The 12,663-nt window shown below is 38.9% G+C and overlaps 1 protein-coding gene across 1 annotated transcript in view; it reads left to right on the top strand.

Moving 5' to 3' along the window:
• Positions 1-12,663, top strand: part of LOC309562231 (uncharacterized protein) — a gene marked incomplete at its 3' end in the record, with an annotated part of 1,785,816 nt that overhangs the window by 15,939 nt on the left and 1,757,214 nt on the right. The gene's annotated exons all lie outside the window — the stretch shown is intronic.

Raw genomic sequence — 12,663 nt, 5'->3', positions numbered from 1 at the left:
GATGAAAAAAATAAACCGGAAGTTGCTTTTTTCATGAATAGATAATTGAAGTCAATCTTCATACAATTTATAGTGTGAACATTCTCAGTTCCTTTAGTAAATCATCCTCAGTGAATCAGGCCAAGGTGGAGTCAGATGAGTGCTTGCTGCAGGACTAATTTGCACATCATCATTTCTGTATCAAATAAGCCAATTGGTCTATAAAGTAAGAGCTACTTATTCTTCAGGGACATTTCTGAAAAAAAAAATTTTTTATTAGAATAGACATAATTAAAAAAACAAAACAAAAACTGAGACATCAGTTCTTTGGGTGATTTAAAGTGTTACTAAACCCAGAATCCTGTAAAATGTTACTAAACCCAGGATCCTGCATTCACTATATCTGGTCTCCCATAGTACACAGAACATGGAAATGCAATTATTATATTAAATATAAACAGATAATAACTGTTCTCATCAGCAGTATATAGCAGCCTTGTGACTTGTATCAATTCCTAGTAAAGCTTGTAGGAGGAGTTTTCATTTCCCCCTGATCCTCTGTCTGGAAATGTCTGGACAGTGCTGATTGGCTCTGTGCTGATCACATGCACTCTCCCAGGAAAAAAAAAAACTATCTAGCAATACCCACCAAACTGAGCATGTGCAGCCTGTCCCCGACTCTGTAAATATCAGGTTATGAAAGTGAAAGCAGAGAAGGATTAGAGAGACAGGATCAAACAGCCTTTATACACAATGCAGAGGATTAACCCCTTAGGTTCCACAGTGAGTATAGCAAGCATATACAGACTGAATTTATTGTTGTGGGTTTAGTACCAATTTAAGCCTAGTACACACTATCAGTTTTTTTTTTTCCATTCAACCCAGTGGGCTGAACGAAAAACAAAAACAGAATAGTTCGGGAGGAGATCCTGTACTAACAATGCGATATTAGTACAGTGATCTCCCCATTGAGCTCTTGTGTTCTGACAGGGGGATTGGCCCACAGTAGAACACACCAGTCAAGAGCGCTGATCAGATGACAATTGGCAGACCTTTTTTGGCCATGCCCCTTCGACAGAAGATGGATGTTTGCCCCGACTTCTGTTGGACCGGCTGCCGTACACACGAGCTGAATGTCGGCTGGTTTTTGTGTGTGTACGGGCCCTAAGAGAGTAAAATGAAAATGTATGAAATGAAAAACATAAATGACATCATCTCAAAACATTTAGTGGCATTTTTATGAAGTAATGAAGGTGGCATTCACTGAAAATTCACTGGTGGTGAATAGTTTACTGCATATTAAAACAAAATTCACTAGGAATATTCACCTGCAGTGAATTATTGTTTGATGTCATATTCACTGCTTTACAAATATGTCCTTCAGTATATGAGCCGTTACTCCCAAAAGGATAAAACACTGCAAAATATCACTTGCCAAAGACAGCTTGCTTACCGGACCTGCAAGGAAGCAAAGAGTGGAGTAATACATTTATCAATAGGTTCCAGAGTGCCACAGTCCTAGGAATAGGAGAAGGTGACCAGGTGATTTTAAATAAAGATTTCTGGTAGATTTCTTTCTACTATAGTAAAAGCTAATCCTTTGTTTCCTAAAGGAATATAGACTCACCACTTAGCTTAGCTATAAGGAAGTAATTTTCACTTTAATCATCCAATCACATGCGGGCAAAAATCCTGTCGGTTTATTTCCATTGCACATGAATGGCATCCAAAGTGAACAAAGCTTCATCTAGTTTACTAAGGCTAACCAATACATCACTTGATGTATCTTATTCAGCCGCATAGGCTGTAATAAAGAAATCCATCTATTCCTCCATCCAAGCTGAACACCATGGATTAGGGAATCTTCATTGCTGGCTATTGAATTCAGCAGTTATGAGGCTGCCCGCATACCCAAAGAGTGACTGCATCTAATAGGGTGCAGAGGGTGCAGACACTGCTGGGCTGATCATTTTCTACTTGACTCAGTTAAATTTTAGATTGACTTTTGTTGAGCTAGGTGGTACTTACAAGGCCACCCATGGCTTGAATTTTGGTCACTTCAGCAGGAATCATCTGAAACTCATCCACTGAGCAGGGGGGGGGGGGGGGGACATCACCGGGGGACCCAAGAAGAGGAGGATTGGGGCTGTTCTGTGCAAAACCATTGCACAGAGCAGGTAAATATGCCATGTTTGTTATTTTATTTTAAACAAATGTAACCTTTACAACCACTTTAAGCGAAGTCAACATTTAATTTGCTATGTAAACAGTCTCTATTCCATTAGTAAATCAAACCCCTCAGTTTTCCTTGTCTTCCAATATAAAGAGAACCTGTCAGAAGAAAGTAAGATAATAAAGCTGAGACTGATGAGAAAGAGCCTTGACATACACTTGGAAAGCTGGACAAATGGATGATTGGGGTACAAATTATCTTTTTTGGGCTTTTGTTTTTTAGAACTCACTGGGACTAGATGAAGCCACATTGAAGGCTGTTTGTGCATTGGTAAGTTTAAAACTGTATATTGACAACATCTTATATTGTTTACTATGTTAAATATCATAATATTTTTCAATGCATTACTGAGTAAATAATATTTGTTAGGCAAGTAACAGGGGACTTTTTATAAAATATAGTACATTATTGCATTGAAATATGGTGTACGTTCATGAATCAGAGAATTATTTTCTCAGTTCACTTCTCGGCAGTTCTCAGTGGAAAATGATCTCCTGTTTATGAAGCGGAGAACTTAATTTCCCACAGGGAGAAGTTTTTCCTCTGAAAATGGCCAAGATCCATGTAAAAGTGGGTGGGCTGCCTGTAATCTTGTGAGACCCAAGCCTATTCTGACACTTCACTCCTACATGTAAAAATCTATTTTTTTTTGCTAGAAAAATTACTTGGAATCCTCAAACATTATATATTTTTTTAGCAGAGACACTATAGAATGTATGTTGTAATTTTTTTATGTCACACAGTATTTGCGCAGCAGCTTTTCAAATGCAATTTTTTTGGGAAAAAAAAATACATTCATGAATAAAAAAACAAAAACAAAACAATAAAGTTAGCCCAATTTTTTTGTATAATGTGAAAGATGATGTTACGTCAAGTAAATAGATACCTAACATGTCACACATTAAAATTGGTCCTGCCTGTGGAATAGCGGAAAACTACGGTGCCTAAAATTCCCCTTAGGTGACGCTTTAAACACCAGTTTAGAGTGGCACATAAGGTTTGGGTTATAATTATTGCTCTCACTCTGACGTTCGCGACAATACCTCACTTGTGTGGTACGATCACTGTTTACATATGCGTGCGGGAGTAACGTATGTGTTCGCGTTTGCACATCAGCACGAAGGGACAGGGGTGCTTAACATTTTTTTATTATTATTTATTTCTTTTATATAACATTTTTTTTTTTTTTACACTTTTTAAAAAAAAATTCTCTCCTCTGGCCCCAAATGCAGCCAATCGGACTGAGATTGGCTGCTTCTCTGGCCGCTGGTGTCCAGGTAAACAAAGGGGCAGAACAGGAGGTGACGAATACTTGTCGCTCCCGGTTTCCAGGGTTACAAAGAGAAGGGAATGATGTCAGTTCCTCTCTCTTGGTCTCAGGCAGCCATGCAATGGGACGGAGAGCCCGGGAGAGGCGGTGGCAGCGGGAGGGTGTGGGACCCACTTCCGTCACACGCAGGACTGATCGAGTGGCTAATTAGCCAATCAGATTACTTCTACTTTGTAAGGAATCACTGGCTGAAACTATCGGTACTGGGTTTATGCCTGTGGGTGCTGGCATCATCCCCGTATAACCACTGAAATCCAAGAACGTACAGGCACGTCCTTGGATAGGAAGTGATTAAGCAGTAGTAAATTACCACTGATGAGTACACAGGCATCCTCAGAGGAGACCCCCACCTCATATTAATAAAATAGTTAGTCCCCATACACAAAATATATATATATATATATATATATATATATATATATATATACACACACAAATTTTATATATAAATATATATACTACACACCACATTTAAAAAAAAAAAAATATATACACATATATATATATATATATATATATGGCAGGGGGACATGTTTACTGTCTTCGGGGGTCTGATCGAGGAAGAAGGAAGGCAATAGTTTTCCTTATTCCCCCTCAGTTGTCCTCAGATTCTGTCTTCTCTCTCCGATGCTCCACCTCTGGGCTGGTGAATCTGGGAGTGTGAATTCCCAGATCGCCAGTGAAGTGCGGAGATCGCAGCTTCATAAATTGGCCGTTTCTGTGCCAGTCGATGACAGATTCTCTGTGTGTGGAGATGAACATGTTCTCCCCCGATCATCTCTGTTTCATAAATCAATAATGATCCGAGATGAGCTGTGATTATCTGGGTTTCATAAATGGACACCTATGTGTGACTATAACAAAAATGAGCATTTTATCTATTAGACCATCACAACCCTTTGAAGAAGAAATCAGCCACACTGCTCATGTAAAACTTATATAGTTAAATAAATACAACAATATGAGGAAGCAATATTGTAGCGGCCACCCCTATGGAAAGAGGAGTTGCGCCTCCAGAGATGTTCTCTTCCCCCTAGTGGGAGGGATGCTGTAGAGTAGAGCAGGAACCGCTCTTATAAGAGCTAGTGATTTAGCGATCAAAGCAGAAGAGTGAGAGAGCTAGTATAGCCTTCTCCCACAAACATGAGATGAGACTCTATGTTGAGGGTAGACAGGAACTATTTTTTGAACCCACTCACACACATTATATACACTATCAGGTCAGGTGAATCTGATTCCATTATCATATGCAGATTAAATTGTTTACAGAAATAGAATTAACCTGAACTAATTATCTAGCCATCTGGACAGAAACAATATGTGAGTTCATTAACAATTAACAATTTGGACAGAAAGGCTTAACAGAATCCACATCACAACTCAATACACAGACAATAGGAAGAATCCGTCTCTGACATTGAAGTACAATACACATTATCAGAAGTGTAAACACAGAACCCAATAGATAACAGGTGAGTATTAGTATTAGCATATTCAATGATGTGTGGAAGACAGGTGGTTGAGCTGGTGATATTAGCAATCTGCTAGGGGTCCGACTGTTCGGTTGTTTGTTCGGTAGATGAATAAAGTGAACATAAAATGAAATAGAAGGCAATGTCCTGAGCTCATAGGAGAATGCAATTAGGGGGTTTACAATCCAGGGACAGGGTGATCCGTCACAAATATGTTTTCTCATATTGTATTAAATAAATAGTGTTTTACCTATGCATGTCTCTGTTTACTGTATTATATGAATATTTACATGATTTCTTTATGTAAAATTTGAAATACCTATATATACTAATTGGAAATATCATTCTGCAATAGGGAGAGAAACTTTTAAAATCAAAGTGCCTGAAGGCAGCCCTTGGGGTATGTATATATAATATCATCTGTAAATTAGAAATGGCAGAAATAATAAATTGTATAATGTCACTTAGAATTATTGGTTGCTATGGGACCAGAATCTGAACTTTTACATAGCATTAGGATTGGATATTTGTCTAATACTAAACCCACCCTAGGATTTTTACTGAAGAGACTTTTACAGATTTATCACAGAGGATTATGAACATTATAATACATCTTCATGCTATTTTAATCAAGATGAACCCCATGCAGATAGAACAAAAACTATTTGATCCAGGCATTCAGTAAATACAATTCATAAATGTTTTTTGACAGAGACAGCTAGAAAGTTAGTGACCAAACTGTTGAGAAAAATCAGGCCTACTAAGGTTGCCTTCATCACAAAACTTCATGAACACAATGACAAATCTCTTGGCAGGTGAAAAAGTATATAGATTTATCTGGAGCTTAGTTCTAAAGCATGCCATAAAGTAGTCAGAGAAATATTTGTAGATATAAACAGTTTTGCTATTGTTTCTGATTTTTCAATCAATGTTTGTCATGTGAATATAAGTTGTTATGTGAACTGCTGTATTTCATTTCAGACTGTTGCTCCCGGCGTATTAGCTGATCTGATAAAACTTTATTGTGAGGTAATATTATAAACTATCTCAAACTGCAATTTATTTTTTATTTTAAAAAAAAAATATTTTTTTAATCCAAACTCATTAATAATATAACAATTTCAGCATAATTTATAGACTCATTTTCTTGCAGTAGTCCTTCTATCCCATTTTGTTCTCAAGTCCTTTGTGTGTCGCTAAAACCCCTACTGCATTAAAAAAAAAAAAATGAAATTCAATAGCTGAGGTAGTTGTCAAACCGGCTGAAAACAGCCAGGGCATGTGTAAAGCCTTGCAACACCAGCATAAAAATCTTTCCAATCAAATCCTCCGAAAATTAAGGATTCTGTCTGTTGAATGTTAATTCATAAAGTGCATCACATGTTATAAATAACAAAAAAAAAAAATGTAAATTCATATATAGGAAATAACATAAAACTGTCCCGCATGCTGAAAATTGTTTGTGTCAACCGATATTAATAAATATCACTAAAAACTAGCATATGCAAAACAAACATCAAAATCTATAAAAATACAACAGATCAGTCCGACTCCGGTGCTCATCAAGTAAAAGTGCTCTCATGCTTCAAGTAGAAATATTTCCGGGTGTATCACCCTCTGTGCTCATACCACGCTCGCCTCTAAATTTGACCCATAAGGGGTCTCAACACCACTGGCCTCCTTCCAGAATCCTCCTTTTCCTCTTTCACTTTAAATAAGTTGCAGCTAAAGGTGAAAGGTATGTGTTGATGTCTGCATTTCAGTAAGAACATGTGGTCCGGTTAGGGTTAACAGTAACAATTGATTTGCTTTGTAAATCCAGCAAACAAAATAGAAATCTTATAATCAGTATTTTGAATGCCATAAGCACTGTGTTGGATAACATATTAATTTACATGTATTATTTTCTGTTTTAAAGTTAAAGGGAAGCGGTGCAACTGATGCTGCTGCTAAACTAACAGAATTACTGGTAAGAACCTTTTGTAATGTAATTGCAAAGTATTGTAAAGAATGGAAACCAATTACCAATCATTTCCTAACTGATGGGAATACGTTGAAATCTGATTGCTAGGTGTAGATACATTTTGTACATCCAGTTTGCTCTACTTGAAGTGTCTTCTTGAATAAGCACACAGGGCTTGGCAACTATACACTGATCCCATGTATTCAATTCAAAACCTGCCATGGTAAATGACAACTGAAGAATACAAGTTTTAATCATGAACATTTGCTATAATATATTCCAAAAAGTCTTAAAACGCTTTGCTATAATGTAACAACCAATCATAAAGCATCCTGTCCATCCTGAAATTAGTAAAACCAGTTATAATTGGCTGCTATGTGTCCCTTCATGTTGGTAAAATATTACATTGAGTAAAATCAGTAGGGATTGGTGAGATGAACACTGTAGACAAAGAAAAGGCCATATTTTTATTGGGCAATATGAAGAGTAATGCTGGCCATACACTAGCAGAAAAATTGGTTGAAAATCTATAATGACGATCGTTCGCCCGATTTTCTTATAGTTAGTGGATAACGAACGGTAATCTCTTTCAACTTTTTGGCCTTAAAAAATAGTTTGAGAAATTGGAAATACTTTTGCTGATCTAACGACAGTCTTGTGTTTTTTGGCTGCCTCGCTCGAGAACAATCGTGCGACTTTTCTTGCGCATGTGCCAAAACCTTTAACCCAGAAGGTAAACATATTACAGAATGAACATAATAATAGACATGTACGATCCACAAAAAAAACATTTTGTATAAACTGCATTTCATTTCCACGAACGTTCATTGCTAAACTCATCAAACAAGGGCACACAGCTAGCTTTTGCATAGAGTATATAATAACCAACCAAAATTCTGCAATAATAAACAAACTTCTGATTTCATGAAAACTAACGATAAAATGGTTAATTTATGTTCATGGAACAAACGTTTATCTTTCGAAGTTTGATGGTTCCATGATGGTAGTATCTTTTGCCATTTCGATAAATCGTTCGATTTTATAAAACGCACACGCCCGATTTTTCTGCTAGTGTATGGCCAGCATAAGGCGAATTGTCAGCATTGCAGTGTAGTTTTGAAATACAAATAAAGGTGTAAGACTCCATTCACACTGATCCGACTTGTCAGGCGACTTGTCAGCCTGACAAGTCGCGGTCCTCACGCTCCCACTGTGTAGTACAGGAGCCGTTCTAATAGGAGCAACACAAGTCGCTCCGACTTGGAAAAAGGGTCCTGTACTACTTCGGGGCGACCTGGAGGCGACTTGCATAGACATTCATTTTATGAAGTCTGTGCAAGTCGCGCCGAAGTCACAGGTCGCCCCCAAAGACGCGCAGAAGTCGTGCCGCTGCAGTGTGAATGCGGTCTAATAGACAATGTTTACCAAACTTCTGAACAAGGTATATCTGCTGATGCATTGGACAGATTGTCTCTGCAGGTGGAACAGATCACTTTTTAGTAAGAGCCTTAAACTGCTGTCACTTCTTAAACATCAGTCCCCAAACCAATTTGGCAGACACCATGTCACCAATGTCATGAGGTTGAAATGTGACTGTTTGCCAGAGGGGGCCAAGAGTCCATATATTATAGTAACTTTTCTGCAAGCTGCTGACATTTTATTTATATTTTAATGCTTTTCTGTTTTACCATACTTAGTTTTCTTTTGGACTGTGTCACATGTGAGCTTAATTTATTTATATATATATATATATATGTATATACACATCATGTATGAAATCCCTTTTTACCTATTTTAAAACAGAAAAAACTTGGATGTGTCTTGGATGAGGAGCTTGGTCTGGAAAACGATCAAACACTGGTAAGAATGTTCTCCAAGGTGTTTTTAAATGAATGTTCATCCTTACAATTCCATTCTTGAAACCTCTCCAGCAGGTTCTGTTGCAATTAAACTATAGATTAAAAAACGTAGGTATGTAAGCAATGGGCATTTTCTCAGGCTTTAGAAGTACTGCAATAACACAATTCAGCTTAAAGTGACTCTTAAAGTATAACAAACTGCAACAGTTTTTTTTTGTCGGGTTTTTATTGCTGTCTGTGCCCCTGTCAGGTTTATTCCCCCTCTCTATTTGCCCTTTTTTATCATTCTTATTGAAAATGAAAGTAAAAGAAATTTCCAAATTTTGGGTTGACACCAGAACAGAAAAAGAGGGGAAGTCTTCCAATGGGGACGCTAGTTCTGGTGACACTCAGATTCCCTCACTTTGGAGAGATTTCTGCTCACTTCCTGTTTTGTCTATGGGACAGGAAGTGAAGGGAAATCTCCCCAATGGGACACATATTGAAAAAATACTGACAGAGGTTATAATCCTCACGCACTCTATCAAAAATGAAAAAAAAATGTTGCCTTTAGTTCTACTTTAACAGCTTGCCGACCGCCCACAGTAATATTACTGTGGCAGAGCGGCTTGGCTGCGTCCAGTCACGTAGCACTATGTGACTGGAGTGCATGTATTTAGACACAGCGGGAGGCGGGCCGCGGGAGGAGAGGTGGTGATTGCCGCCTTCCTCCCGCGATTATCCGGGAAATGGAGAGAAGACCCACCGGCTTATGTAAACAAAGCAGGCGGATCTTCTGTGAGACAGGCAGGGACAGATCCCCCCCCCCCCATACACACACACACACACACACGCAGTTAGTAAGCACATAGGCTCACATTTAACCCCTTGATCACCCACAGGGTCAACCCCTTCCCTGCCAATGGCATTATTACAGTAACAGTACATATTTGTAGCACTGATTACTGTAGTAATGTCACTGGTACCCCCAAAAGTGTCAAAAATGGCAGTTAGGATTCCGATCTGTCCTCCGCAATGTTGCAGTCCCACTAAAAATCGCAGATCGTCGCCATTACTAGTAAAAAAAAAAAAAACAATAACAATGACATAAATCTTTCCCATCGTTAGTAGATGGGATAACTTTTGCACAAACCAATCAAAATATGCTTATTGCAATTTTTTTTTGCCAAAAATATGTAGCAGAAAACGATTTGGCCTAAAATGTTAAAAAAAATATGTATTTTTTTTATTTTTTTGGGAATGTCCTATAGCAGAATGTGAAAAAAAAAATATATTTTTTTGCACAATTGTCGCTTTTTTTGTTTATAGGGCAAAAAATAAAAATCGAACAGGTGATCAAATACCACCAAAAGAAAGCTCTATTTGTGGGAAAAAAAGGACGTAAATTTTGTTTGGGTACAGCGTCGCACGACCGCTCAATTGACCGTTAAAGTAACGCAGTGCCGAATTGCGAAATAGAGCCTGGTCAGGAAGGGGATAAAACCTTCCAGGGCTAAAGTAGTTAACCAAATGCTGCTTAAAGAGGTCTGTGCTTGCAAGGAAGAAAACAAATTACTTACCTTTCCTGCTGCCCATAAACACCGAACATTGCTCCTATGCAGGGAAATCCTGAGGTGAAGTTCCTTCTTAAAAAGAAACTTCTGGGAGTGTCCATTTCCTGTAACCTCAACTGCACTTAGTGATCCTCCCACCATCCCCCCTCATCATTACTGTTTCCTGTACTGCACCCCTTGACAAGTATACATTGATCATTGGTATCCTTTGTGTATAAATCTTTACAAACAATAAATTGTGTTTTAAGAAATACAAGGTAAGATCTGTTTTATATATGACTTAATTTGCTAAAACATTGGGCTGGTAGTAATGGATTATTTTTTTACAAGCGGGTGTATCCCCTGACAATGCTTGAAGTATCTCTTGGGGTACATATGGAACTGGTTGATAAGCTGTGCTCTAAACTGAGGAAATCACATTTTTTAGATTATTCTAAAGAGCCAGGATGAGATTTATACTTTCTGCCACCCTAAGCCAACTATCTTGTGCCCACCTACTGCAAATGACTGACTAACCTTAGCATTATACCAACAAGACCTGACCCTATAGATGCACAAGTCACACTGAGGCTAGGAGTGGAGAAGATGAATAAGACATATTCCCACACAGTACACCTAAAACTGATGATTAGAAGATGGGGAAAATGCTCACCCTGCTCTGCTAGAAGTTCAGTTTTAGGTGTACAGTCTCAATGTGGATGAATGGTAAGCACACAGTATGAGGTGTGACAATTTAATTCCCGGAATACCTGCGGCATAGCACTATGGTGGTGAGTCACACAACCATTCACACTCAAGCGTCTTCTGACATGTTCTAACTTGCACTCACCTGGGTTGCAGACCAGTTGACTCAGTCTTTACAGAGTAGTAGAAGAAATAGTACATGTGCGCATTGCGCTGTTGGCAGAAAATAAGTGGCAGAAATCTGGAGCAGTGGATTAACAACAAATTTTGCATAGAAATTGGAAAAAATGCAAATGAAAATGTAACTCTGTTACAAAAGGTGAACATTCCACAAAGATATCAAGTGTTTTTGAATGGAATAGGCAGTTTAAAGAGGGTTTGGAAAATGTCCACAATGACACAAGAAGTGGGCAGCCAAACACACAAAGGACGGATGCAAATGTGGACAGAGTGAGAATCCTCGTACACTCAGATTGAAGATTGAGCATGCAAATGATGAAAGAAGAATTGAACATGAACAGAGAAACAGAGCAGCAGATTCCAATGGAGGATTTGGGAGTGAAAAAGATGTCTGTAATGATGGTGCCTCAAATCTTGACAGAAGATCAGAAAGAGTCTTCAAATTTAATCCGATCTTTTGAAGAATGCAGAGCTGTAGGGTTATTTCTGGTCCATTCTCAGAAATTAAATTGTCACACATTGTACAATATTATTCCATCAACCAAAAAGCTTGTACCTGTATGCAGGGCAGCAGTATGGATCCTTTTATGAAACAATAGAATGTGTTATTGACAGCAGAATGATGTGTGGGTGTCTATGTGCTGACCCCGGAAGCATTGCTGTCCAAAGCCATGGTTTGTGGTGACTATGCAGAAAACAAGAGCTTTTGTAATCGATATAAGATAAAATGTAACAGTGAGCAATAGGCAAAGATTCAATGTATCCTATCAAAAATAAACACAAAAACAAAACAAGGAAGTAAGGCTCCGTTCACATACAAGCGACGCTACTTCGCACCGTGACCTCCGAGGTCGCGGTGCAAGCAGCGCGCCGCGACCTCGGAGCGGCCGCCACGGACTTCATAACATTGAAGTCTATGGCGGTCGCCTCCTGGTCGCCCCAAAGAAGCTCCGGACCCTTTTTCTAAGTCGGAGCGACTTGTGTTGCTCCTATTAGAACGGGTCCGCAGCTTCCCTATGGGAGGCGACCTACGGCGACCTGTGAGGCGACCAGGTCGCCTCAAAGGTCGCCTTAGTGTGAACGGGGACTAATGTGAACGTTTAGCAAATCTCTTATGGCAAGCAACATTAAAAAGACCTAACTGCTCTCTCCAGCAGATTGTTAAAATGACAGTTTTCAGATGTCTCTGTAAATGACAGAACTGTCTTGTTCACTCTCCCTCCCCCTAGTACTTTTCAGTAGAGTAAAGGGAAATATCTTTACCTTCATTAGCAGGGGCTGACTGGCAACTTTCAGCCCAGGGGGCAAGTACAAACCAGAGGCCCATGGTGCAGCGACTCAGCCCTCTTCCCCCTCTTCCTGGCCTCCTCCTGACCCCCATTCCAGGCTGAAGCTCTGCTCCAGGTACTC

Source organism: Pelophylax lessonae, assembly GCF_965119305.1.
Source record: "Pelophylax lessonae genome assembly, chromosome: 8".
Taxonomy (NCBI): domain Eukaryota; kingdom Metazoa; phylum Chordata; class Amphibia; order Anura; family Ranidae; genus Pelophylax; species Pelophylax lessonae.
The sequence above is the reverse complement of the archived record's forward strand: the minus strand, read 5'-3'. Positions and strand labels throughout refer to the sequence as shown.